Source organism: Dreissena polymorpha, chromosome 1 (assembly GCF_020536995.1).
Source record: "Dreissena polymorpha isolate Duluth1 chromosome 1, UMN_Dpol_1.0, whole genome shotgun sequence".
NCBI lineage: Eukaryota > Metazoa > Mollusca > Bivalvia > Myida > Dreissenidae > Dreissena > Dreissena polymorpha.
The window spans coordinates 9896073-9908476 of NC_068355.1; positions in this window are offsets into that span (position 1 = coordinate 9896073).

The following is a 12404-nucleotide window of genomic DNA, read 5'->3' on the forward strand; positions in this document are numbered from 1 at the left end:
ATAGTGTGGACTCCATACTGTGCAGCAGTACTCTACGCTGGAGCGAACTAGTGCGATGTAGGCATTTGTCTTGGTTTGTTGAGAGGTGTTTCTCAGATTCCGCCGCAGGAAACCGAGCATGTTATTTGCTTTCTTGGTAACTCGGTCATAGTGATGCCTCCAAGGCAATTCTGAGTCAAGATCCACACCTAGGTATTAAGTTGTTTTGTCGATCGATAGTTTGATGTCTTTCAGTATGTATTCAGATGGTATAAGGTTGGATGTAGCCCTTGTTACTCGAAGCACACTGCACTTCTGTGGGTGGAAGTCCATACCCCAGGTGGCTTCCCATCTGGCTAGTGCATCCAGGTCCGCTTGGAGAAGCTGACGATCAAGGTCAGTTATGATCTGGCGGTAAAGAATGCAGTCATCGGCGAAAAGGCGAACTCTTGACAGCAGCCCCTCAGGTAGGTCATTGATGAAGATTAGGAACAACAGAGGTCCTAATACCTTACCCTGAAGGACACCACTGACTACTGGGACCTCTTCTGAATGTTGCCCGTTGACCACAACTCTCTGTGTCCTGTCGTGTAAGAAGGACGATATCCAGGCTAAGGGGTTTCCTCTTATACCGTTATGGTTTACTTTCTTGAGAAGACGCTGGTGTGGCACGCGGTCACACGCCTTGCTAAAGTCAAGTATGATCAGGTCTGTTTGAATCCGCTTGTCAAGTGCTTCTGCAAGCTTGTGGGTGAGGGTTAGAAGTCGTGTCTCGCAACTTCTCCTAGCTCGGAAACCGTGCTGGCAGTCGTGAAGGATGGCATGCTTGTCTAGGTGCTTGAGTGTCTGGCTGACGATAACGACAGACCACACCAAACGATGTTACATCAATTGAACAACTAAACATATCCCTAAGCAGAATAAATGCAAACTCAAAATTCGTTATTATTCTTAAGTGGAGACTTTAACCTTGGTGGCTGGAAATCATCAAGCTGCCACCCCCCCCCCCCCCCGGAAAAAAACATACGAAACAAAGCCAAGAACTCTTTAATTTAGTAGCTGACTATTCTCTCACTTAAATTGTTAACAAATCATCACGTTATGATAGCATTCTAGATCTTGTTCTCACAAACTATCCCGCGATCATCGAAAACTTCGAAACAATAACAAATATCGGTGAAGCTGTCCATGACATTCTCTGTCTAGAACTTACCACCACTCTTAGAAGAAGCAAATCTACATCGGAATAAATAAAACATAATCAAAATCAGATGTGCTTTAAATTAAAATGGACCAACAACAAACACAAATAAAATTATCAAATCAAACATAAAAATTATGTACGTTGACCAAGACATAGACATTATATGGACCACATAAAAGAAGACCAACACAATACCTTCCAACTAAACTAATAAAAACAATAAACTTCCTTGGGTATCTTAAGAACATAAAACAAAAATGAACACATATAAACGCAAATATGTAAAATTGAAACAACGAAACCGTAAAAGCACTAACATAAAGAAACTAAAAAGTCCAAAAAAGCAGCGCCATGCATATTGGCAATGCATTAAAACCTCATCTTTGACATTCATATATCAGAACAATATAACCCATCACACTCTAAATTAAAAAAACAAGAGGCCCATGAAGGCCTGAATCGCTCTACTGCTATAAACACTGTGCAATTTTGGAAAGAATAAGATGGAAACTGTGTACTTAATCGCGCAAACAAGGAGAATTTTCTCAAATTCAAGGGGAGATTATTGTGTACTTATTTCTCCGATACTGCTCATATTCAATAGGGTTCAAGTCCTCATTGATATAAAGATACTGTGGACATTTGGAAAAAATTGGATGAAAACTGTGGAATTAATTGCGTAAACAAGCGGGATTTCAAAATTTTCTCATATTCAAGGGGAAGACATTTTGGACTTATTGCTTTGATATTGCTCTTTTTAAAAAAGGGTTTGAGTCCTCATTGATACAAAGACAGTGTGCAAGTTTGCCAAGAATTGGATGAAAATTATGGACTTTATCACATAAAAAAAACTGAATTTCCATTTTTTTCTCAAATTCAAGGGGAGATAATTCTGGACTTATAACTCCGATATTGCTCATTTTCAATAGGGTTTGACTCGTCATTCAGATAAAGACACTGTGTAAGTTGGGAAATGATTGGATGAAAACTGTGGACTTTATTGCGTAAACAAGCCTTATTTCACAATTTTCTCAAATCCAAGGGGAGATAATTCTTGACTTTTTACTCTGATGTAACCCATTTTCAATACGGTTAGAGTCCTCATTAATATAAAGACACTGAACAAGTTTGAAAAGAATCGGATGAAAACTGTGGACTTTATTGCGTAAACAAGAAAAAGCCTAACGCACGCACGTACGCACGGACGGACGGACGACGGAAACCACGCCATGACATAAGCACTTCAGGCCTTCGGCCAGTAGAGCAAAAAACTATGCTCATATATACAAAATAAACTGAAACCCAGAGCATACCTTATCATAGAAAAAATGGTGTCCCTTAATCGGAACCACAAGATAAAGCTTATATCCTCAACAGACAAATCCAATATGCCTTTACACCGATCACCTCTGAAGCTATTCCTGGCAGAGGTTCCTGTCCTCATTCACCCATGCCAGGCATCACCATCACAAAAATGGTATTATTAAACAATTACAAAACCTTAAAACACATAAAGCCTCGGGTCCAGATAAAATACCCAGATAAAATACCCTGCAAAGTACTAGAGGAATGAAGTACAGAAATATCCCCAATTCTGACTAAAATCTTTAAACTGTCCCTTAGAAAAAAATCTCATCTGATTGAGAGCACGTAAGTGTATGCCCCGTCTATAAAAAGGAGACAAATAACATAATATTGCAATAATTACAGACATACTAACTTAAGTTAAATGCATTAACTGTAAAATACTTGAACATGTCATCGCTAGCTCTATCGTGTCCCATCTGGATAAAACAATATTTTTTATGACCTCCAACACGCATTGACCTTTCTGTTCTTGTGAAAAACAACTGATATCATTCCTCCAAAACCTAGCACAATTATTAAAGGTATATTAAAGGTATACAAACTGAATTATTATTATGGATTTTGTTAAAGCATTATCTACAAAAATATCAACGAACTCCCCGACGCCCAGAACCTCCAGGTAGATCTTGAAGCTTCTGGTCGACGGCAGCAGGACTGGTTGATAAAATTCCACTCTAAAAAATGCAAAATCCTCAGCATAACTTAAAGAAGAAACCCTATAATCTTCTGATATGAATTACATGATCACATCCTTGACAAAGAAATCATGCCAAATATCTGGGTCTCACCCTCCAAAGTAACCTCAAATGGGATCACTAATAATGCGAACCAGGCAAAAGGATTTCTTCGCCTAAACTTAAAAATTTGCTCATAAAAAGTTAAAGATCATGCTTACAACGCAATAGTAAGGCCTAAACTAGAATATTCCTCCAATGTCTTGGACCCACATACAAAAGCTCAAATATATCAACTTGAAAAACTACAAAGAGGTGCGGCCAAATTCTTAACAAACAAATACCACAACACAAGCTCAGTAACTAATATGAAAGGCAGCCTAAATTGGTCCACTCTTGAAACACGCAGAACAAAATTTCGTCTAATCATGTTATATAAAATTATTCACCACATACTAGTAGTTGCCATCATTCCTCTAGATGGTCTCCTTGTTCCTGTCGACCGCCGATCCAGATTCAGCAGTAACGATTGTTTTAGATACATACAAATTAAAAAAACATATAAATTATCATTCTTCCGTAATACAGTATCAGTAATACAATCGAAGTCACTACCTCCCCACATACATGAGGCAGCAACAGTGGAAGTTTTAAAAATCTTACTCATGTGGCCGTCATTGTTCCTCTTATTCACTTGTAAACACCTACAATGTAAATAATTTTAAACCTAACACACAATTTAGGACCTTTTGTACAGTTTTCACACCTGTCCAATAGGCGCCGGCACAAAATCTTATATTTTGAAGAGTGCTGTATCAGAATAAGAAGATAAAGAAGAAGAAGAAGAAGAAGAAGAAGAAGAAGAAGAAGAAGAAGAAGAAGAAGAAGAAGAACTTCGGACAATTTAAGTAAATAAAACATTTTTTTCATGCATAGATCATTGACATCGAGTAACGTTTATTAAACTATATAAGACTCCGAAATTATGACCGTGTTTGTCCACCACTTATATATTTTTTGTCCTTCGATTTTTTGTTATAAATTACGTTTACTTGTATGCGCTTTTCAGTAACGTCTATTAAAAATGACACGTGGTAAAACACTTCACTTTTCGAGTATATTTGTACTTATTTGCTAAAGAATAACTGAATGTGTGATATGCTGTCGTTAGATATACAGGTTAATGGTGTATCTCGTTGATGATAATATACTCTTATAAATATGAGGTCGATTTGAATGGGTAGATTACGTCCAATTTTTGGACTTTTATCATATTGATTTCATAATAAGACTGATGATTTTGGTAATGACGAATAGTAATAACGAAGATGACCATGACGACGATGATTGTGGCGGTGATGCTGATGATGGGGATTATTATTATGTTCTGTTATTTAAATTGGGAGTGAAAGGAGGAAGAAATAGGAGAGGATGATCAAAACGATTTACCTTTGCAAATCACTTTTATATAACAAGCGCTTTCACCAAATATCGAAAGCACTATGGGGTTAGATACCAAAATAATGTTAACACCAAAGTGCGTTCCGAGGGCATTGTATCATATATGTGATTTCTATGAATTTAACTGGATTGTGTCAACAAATTTAATTAATGTCAGACAAATATTCAGAAATGTGCGATTTACAAATAATTGACCTTAGTCGGAATTCAACTGATCACAAGGTACATACAATTGTTTACATTTGTATGAAATTGTGAATATGTACAAAAGATTTGGGGTCACTCTCGTTCGAAGATAAGACATAATAAGAATTAGTAAAGTTGTGTTTGCGCCTGATAATAATAAGTGGAAAACCCGTGTTAACTGACGTGCGAATAATAACGGTTAACTCGATAACATACATACTCGACCATGCTTCTGAAAACTAAACTAGCATTGCCGATATTTGTGTCAAGACAACTTCGAAATAAACTTATCGAAAGTGTTATGCAATTTTTTAAAATTGCAATGCCCAAACAATTAATTTTGAAAAGCGAGTTGCGTCCAGATTACAACAATGAGGTACCTTCAGCGCTTTGATTTATTTAGCGCTAAGTTCGATCAGGTTATGTTATCATATATGAACTAAGATTAGAAAGTGAAACTACACCGGACGCTGATACAGTGTTATGCGCGCATTAGCGTTCTAAATGTCACTGATAACGAAACATGTTCATTTCCTGAAAATAGTTTAATCCACTCTCTCATATTAACATTCAGTTTAAAACATAGCTGACGGAATTTATTCTGAAAGGGGACTAGACGTTTTAAATCAGGTAATTGAGTTTTCAATTACTGCTGTAACTATAGGTATGTGGGCATATTGCCTGTTCTATTGCTCACAGCAATTCTTAATTTTGGCAGTCATAAAAAAACGTGTTTCACAAGCATTCGATTAAGGCATCATGGAACGCCAAAAAGAATAGCGTCGTAGTTACGCTGAGGCACGGCTAAAATTTGCAGATCAATGTTGAGATTTCAAGGAAAATAAAGGAATATTTATGTGAAAGAACAAAATCTACAATGTATGTAAAAAATTGAGGCAATTTAATGAAATTTAGGCACTATAATATTCACAAACAAATAATATCATTGAGTACAATTGATTCATGTTGAGGTAGATAATTATTTCAATTTAATAACTTGAAACTCTTCAAATGTTGGATTCGACTTTAGACAGGAGAGTTGAATTAGCGTTCAATAAGATTGATATTTCAAAGTTGAAGAATAATAAAAGATGTTGAGACAGTGAAAAAGTTATTCACAATTCATGAAACATTATTCACTTAAATGTTTGATGTATAGATTTTTTATATTACAGGGTAGATCTATTTTATTTAAGTATTCAATAATAAATATATAAAGCACATTCTTTTATCCACATACATATTATGGCTTGTATGAGAGAGCTGCGTCTCAATTTTTTCTTTTTCTATCTGACTTCAAAAGAATTATATGACTATTTTTCTGTAGCTAAAGTTGTTACATCATTGTCACTTCAAACACCGTTTATGGTAACATAATCTAAAATTGACAATAAACTTATTTTTTGTGTGTTAACTTTATTGATACTAATAGGTCATATGTAGCGTCAACGATTCCGATTATTTAGGTATAAAATGTGGTTTAAATCGGCTTTAAAACGCACCAGATTATAGTTTATTTCGTATTTAAATTCGCTTTATATCTCGACTTTTCTCCCCGCACATTTTCTTAGTGGAGCCCTAATTAGGTCATCCCGCTAAAATTTTTCGCAAAGAGTAAAGTCGAGATATAGAGCGAATATTACTGTGAAATAAAAGCCATTAACTTTCTTCCTAATATGACTGGAAAGTGAGCGGAATTAATTTTTTTTACAAGTAATACAGGGTATAAAACGACGAAAAATACCTTCCTCGGTTTGGACGTCGCCATCTTGTTTGTCACGTGATTATCCCCTCTGGATACTGCCTCGGCTAAAATTGGAGTGTGGCTACGCCACTGCTTAAAATGTTTTGACATGTTGACGAATACTGAATGTGAAATATCGTTTATTTTCGATGTCAAAGAACGTGCATTTTCAGTCTTCGTTATTAATATCTGTGCAAGATATCGTTGACAGTATATATTCTTGTTTGCAAAGATATAACTTTACGACGATACCTTTTTAACAAAATTACATTGTTCTATTCTACTCTTTGATCTCTGTTCAAAGGCAAGAAGGGGAACTAAACCTTAACACGTTTCTCCGTCAATCGATTCATTGTTCTACCGACTGAAGCACTTCGACAGATTTGCTGCGCTGTTCTTGTTAAAGAAGAGCAAGTCGAGTTAGAAACCAATGACCCACTCGGGTGAGGACTCAAGATTGAGTATTCTGCGGGAATGCTGGAAGATTCAAGTGGCTGGCGTGGAGAGTCCTGCGATTCGCGCCTGTCCGGGATGTTGGATTTTAATTGAGCACAACGAAGGATGCAATCAGATGACTTGCCGTTGCGGTCAAAAGTTTTGTTTTTTGTGTTTAAAGACAGCAAACAGCAATGGGGCGTACCAATGTGTTCCTGTGGATTCCAAATGCCCTGTTGCTCCAGTCCAGACTCAGTTGCCGAGTACGTAAAATAACTAACTGTATAATATTGTAGATGTCGCGGTTAAGCATTAGTTCGTAAGTAAAAATTAACCGATTTGATCAAATATTTTGTGTTCTTTAATAACGCATTAATTTGATCGCAAAATAGGTTAAGATTTGAATGATTACTCATGAAAATTCATTTACCGATTTTTAAGTTTTAGGTTCGAAAAATCTTGCTTTATTTATGTTTTATTCTAGTACTGGTTAACCGTTTGGATCGGCAAATAAACCACCACAAAGATCTTACGAAATAATCAAGAAAAATGACCTTTTTACGTTTTGTTAAGTTAACAAAATTAAAAATAAAATTGTTTCAGATTAGCAAATTTTCATTTTAGTCATCATATTTGTGATGAAACAGTAATACTGAACATTTACCATGCTCTAAAATATCCATTGTATGCATCTTCTGACGATTTATAAACATGAAAATTATAAAGCGTTGCAACGCGAAACGATTGAATAATTTGGAGAGTTCTGTTGCTGTCGTTATATTTTGTGACACTACGAGGATTGCTTATATAAAGTATTAAATACATAACCCATTGTATGAGCACTGGCGGTCGAGTGGTCTAGCGTTATACTCTTTCTCCATGGGTCAGTGGTTCGAGCCCAGTTGAGGGTTACATTTTTTTCCTCAATTTTATTCTTGTTTTTTTTTAACCTGGAGCTTTTTAGATCATTTGATCACATTTATCAATATAAAGCATTTAATGACAAACTTCAATACAAGCCAAAATCTGTGAAAAGGTCCCTTAACATCAAACTTTTAATTTACATGAAATAGATACTCATGATTGATATGTCAATAAAATAAAGGAAATTTAAAAACAACACGAAAGGAAATAAATATATGCACCCCGTACCAACAATTATTCATCATTAAGATTTTTTTAAACTGCACTTTTTCAAATAATACACTAGTACTTAAATAAACCTGAACAATACATTGTTGAAATGACATTTTGTATTACATTTGTATAAGATTGAACAAATGAAAGTAAACTTTCCTTAAACGTGTAGAAGAATGGGCTTCTGCCTTTTAAAATCAATGATATCTGACACATTTAAATGAAATATTGATGGTCGACTGTAAACTGTAGTATCCGATTAAACTCTTTTAAGCTCATGTTCTATCGTCTTGTCCTAACCGGTCTTGTTTCTACCTTTGTTTTGACCGATGTTTAAATGCCAATCTCCACGCAGAGTTGTCGTTCCTTGCTCTCACATACAACTCTGCGAAATGCTCAGCTTGCCATTTTGCCTATAAAATAGGTAAAACCGAACAAACGCATTCAATGCATATTTGATTGGATATTTAAGATTGCATGCATTAAATTAAGAAATATGACTTTAAAATGTACGATAAATCGTGCAAAAACTTGCGAGTTTTAATGCAACTCTTTGGAACTATTTTATTGCCCATTTACGCAGATGGAATCATTTTCATTCCACGCACTTCACAAATGTAAACAATTGAACATAATTTTTATTGAGTGACGTTAGGAATTGCTTCGACGTGTGTATGTTTGTAAGATTCTTAACATAAAAAAAAACATATCAATTTTATGATAATGAATTAAGACTGATATAAGATATCATGGTATGAGATGGTTTTCTTTAATGCAGTGAATGTAATGTAACCGTCGTGCAAGAGATTGTTTAGTATACTGTAACCCTGATGATGAACGCTTGGAATGATCATGATATGAATGAGACGCTTTCATAGGCCACATGACCCCAAACCGGAACTCCTGTTTTTAGGGTTACAGTCACCTTGATTCTTAGCACACATTGTTGAGTGCATGCTGCCTAGGATTTGTAAAATAAATTTAAAATGGTTAGTTTTGGTATCAACTTAAAGGTATATTTGTAAGCAATAAGAAAATAAGCCATTTTTGTGCTCTACTTTTTGTGTTGATGGTTCCCGGCTTTGAAAGTAGGTCATACTATTTGAGCCCAAAATGGTTGTCTGCACAGCTGTCAAAACCGGTTTGCCTATTCTAAGGTAAATATTTTGAGTTAGCACACATAGAATTTAATGACATGCATTTTTTCAAAAGATTATGCATTTATCTTTCCAATGATGTAAAGATTATGCATTTATCTTTCCAATGATGTATGATGATATAGTGGGTATGCACTTGATCATGGTAAAAATGATATCGAACTTCAACTATTTTATATGTAATATAGAAGGAAAGTAATTGCGCATGCGTAACCTCATAACAATAGTCCGTTCTGAGACCAACACAGAGGTGAATGTAATGTAACCGTCGTGCAAGAGATTGGTTTAAATGCATGTCAATACCCACAATGCTCTTCTGATTAACAATGTCGCATGCTTGCAAATGTTTACAAAATCACGCTCCCAAAACAGATGTATTTTCTGAAAATAATTCTGCGTTTTATGCGTTTCAATTGTCATTTCAAAATCCACATGGTAAACAATGTACAGTGTTTTCGGCAAAAAAACAAAACTGAAACGAAAGTATGGAAAAAGAGAAATGGCTAAATCGTTTCTGATCTACACCATTTTACTCGAAATTTAAAAAAATAATATTTCATACTTTTATTTTCACATTGAAAAATACGTATGTCATTCAGATTGAACCTCAACGCATAGATGCAACTTATGTGCCGAGAGAAGAATCAATAATAATATGATTATAGGTGCTACCTAATTTACGGGCAAAAGCTTTTTTGATAACCATGTATTTTTAATAAATATATGGACATTATTGTGTTCAAAATAGTATAGTTGTTTCAATAATAAAGTAAAGCATCCAAAAAAATCAATCTTAAAATGTTCCTAGCTTTAGGATAGATCATCTTAAAATTGTGTGTGTTTTCTAGTCACAGGATTTTCTGCTGGTTCGATGGCTGCGGTAGTGGATATAAGTCAATGGGGGGTCTCTGTAATGATCCCTTAAGTGGGAGCGTTCTTTAGATCACCCTAAAGAAACTAAGTACTGGTCCTACCCAGGAAACAGTTTATTTCAGCAAATGTCTCAATTCAACTTAAGCTTGCTTAAGCAGTTGAATTTAGCATATACAGATTTGAAATAATCAAAATAATGTGATATGTCAAATCAATTTTGATTGACAGGATTAAAAAAAATTTATCAATGTATAATTATGTGGAACAGAAAGACAGCATACTTGTTTTGCAATTAAAATAGTTCATAAATACAGGTATTTTGCAGGGTTCTATTTTTATTTTGCAAACTATTGTCGAATAATTTAAATTTTGTCGCCACTAAAAACTAGCCATTTTGTAGCAATTCATAAATCACAGTCTTAACTGCATACACTTAGTTTGTAGCTGTATAGTTACAATTTGAATGCAAATAAACATAATGTAATATCATTAATATTTTTTTATTTAACATTCATATAACACATACAATAAAGCATAGATTATCAGTAATCATATGAGCTTATTTATATGTCAGTCTCTAGCAGAAGCATGTATATGATGTTAGTATATCTATATATTCAGTACATATATAGAACGGTATGTGGTATTGTGTGGAGATACAAAAAAAAAACTGTGGAATCAATGAAGTAACATTTTATGACCTTTTACAAAATAAACAATGCTGGTCATTTACTAGCGCATAAAACATTTATCATGGAACAACAAGTAACAACCAATTTATTAATTACACAATAGAAAGGAAATCATACTAATGGCATTATGCATTAACTAAACAAGCTATTTCCTACTGTTTAGAATTACACTATCTTATTAAAAATGATCACAACAGGTATTTAGTGCGTTTACATACTTGTGGAAAGTTTTGTATTAATAGTTTGATATTTATTGGCAGACACTTGTCTATATACAGACTAAATGTGCATGGGAACCTTCAAATTTCTTCAGCATAATTGCCTTCAAATTGTAAATTTAACAACCCTTGACAATGTTTGCACATCTGATCGTATAATGCCATAGCTGATTTTTGTTAATAGATAAGCAGATATAGACTTTTCAAAGTTCTATAAAAGTTCACACATGTTCCATCCAAGTAACCCAACAGAACCAATACATAAGATCACCACAGCTAATAACCGTGTGTATAGCTTGGAAACTTTGATAGTTCAGGAATCCCTCCTTTGTTGATTTGTGGAAACCAAAACTGTCAGTGTTGCTTGATAGAATGGCTCGTGTGATGCCCAGCTCTTGCCTTGACAGAACAGCTTCTAAAAACGGAAAACCAACAAATATCTTAAAATTTGATGAATGATGCAGACAATTTATACATGTCTTGGGTTTGCTTTTGATTTCGAATCTGGGCGATTTGTTACGAAAGATTTGGGTACAAAAATCCAACGGTATAAGATTTTTTTGTTTTAAGGCCTCAACTTTATATTGTGATATGTAACCTCTTGGATATCGGCAAAGTGCGAGCAGACGCGTTGTAAATACGTTTACATAAGTAAAAGACTAAAAAGTTAAATCGGAATATCGTTAAATTTTGTGAATAAATGTGTTTTTGATGGATTACAACCACAACTCACCAGAATATTTCCCATGATCACACGTAAAAACTGCTGTCTGAGAGCGAATGGAAAATGCGTCACGAATTCTGACAAGTTAACACCGGACGCAGTATGCGCAGTGGTTAGCTCCCCTTAAAAATTTAAGAGCTCGAAATCAACGCCGATGTTCATAAATTCAGCGAATCAATTTTTTATAAAGTTTAATTTATTGGTTTGTGAGGATAATAATAACTTAAAGATATTGAATTAATCGGATCACAAAATTCGCAGCTAAACAAATGGAGGCCGAACATGGACAAGATAAGTATACAAGGGAGATAATTGCATCGCGAAAATATATGTCGCATGACAATTTTTTTTGAGATGCATCCCTATGTATATTTTTATGTCTAAATTTCCATATGTATGAACGGTCGACGTCCGCTTCGCGGGCTTTTGCCCGTATCATGTCTGAATCTCACCGAATATGCAAGTATGCTAGTTATCATTCAAGTGATGTAAACAGTGAAAATTTCATTGGGAAACACAAATACGTTTATTGCGGAATTGCAGTTTCATTAT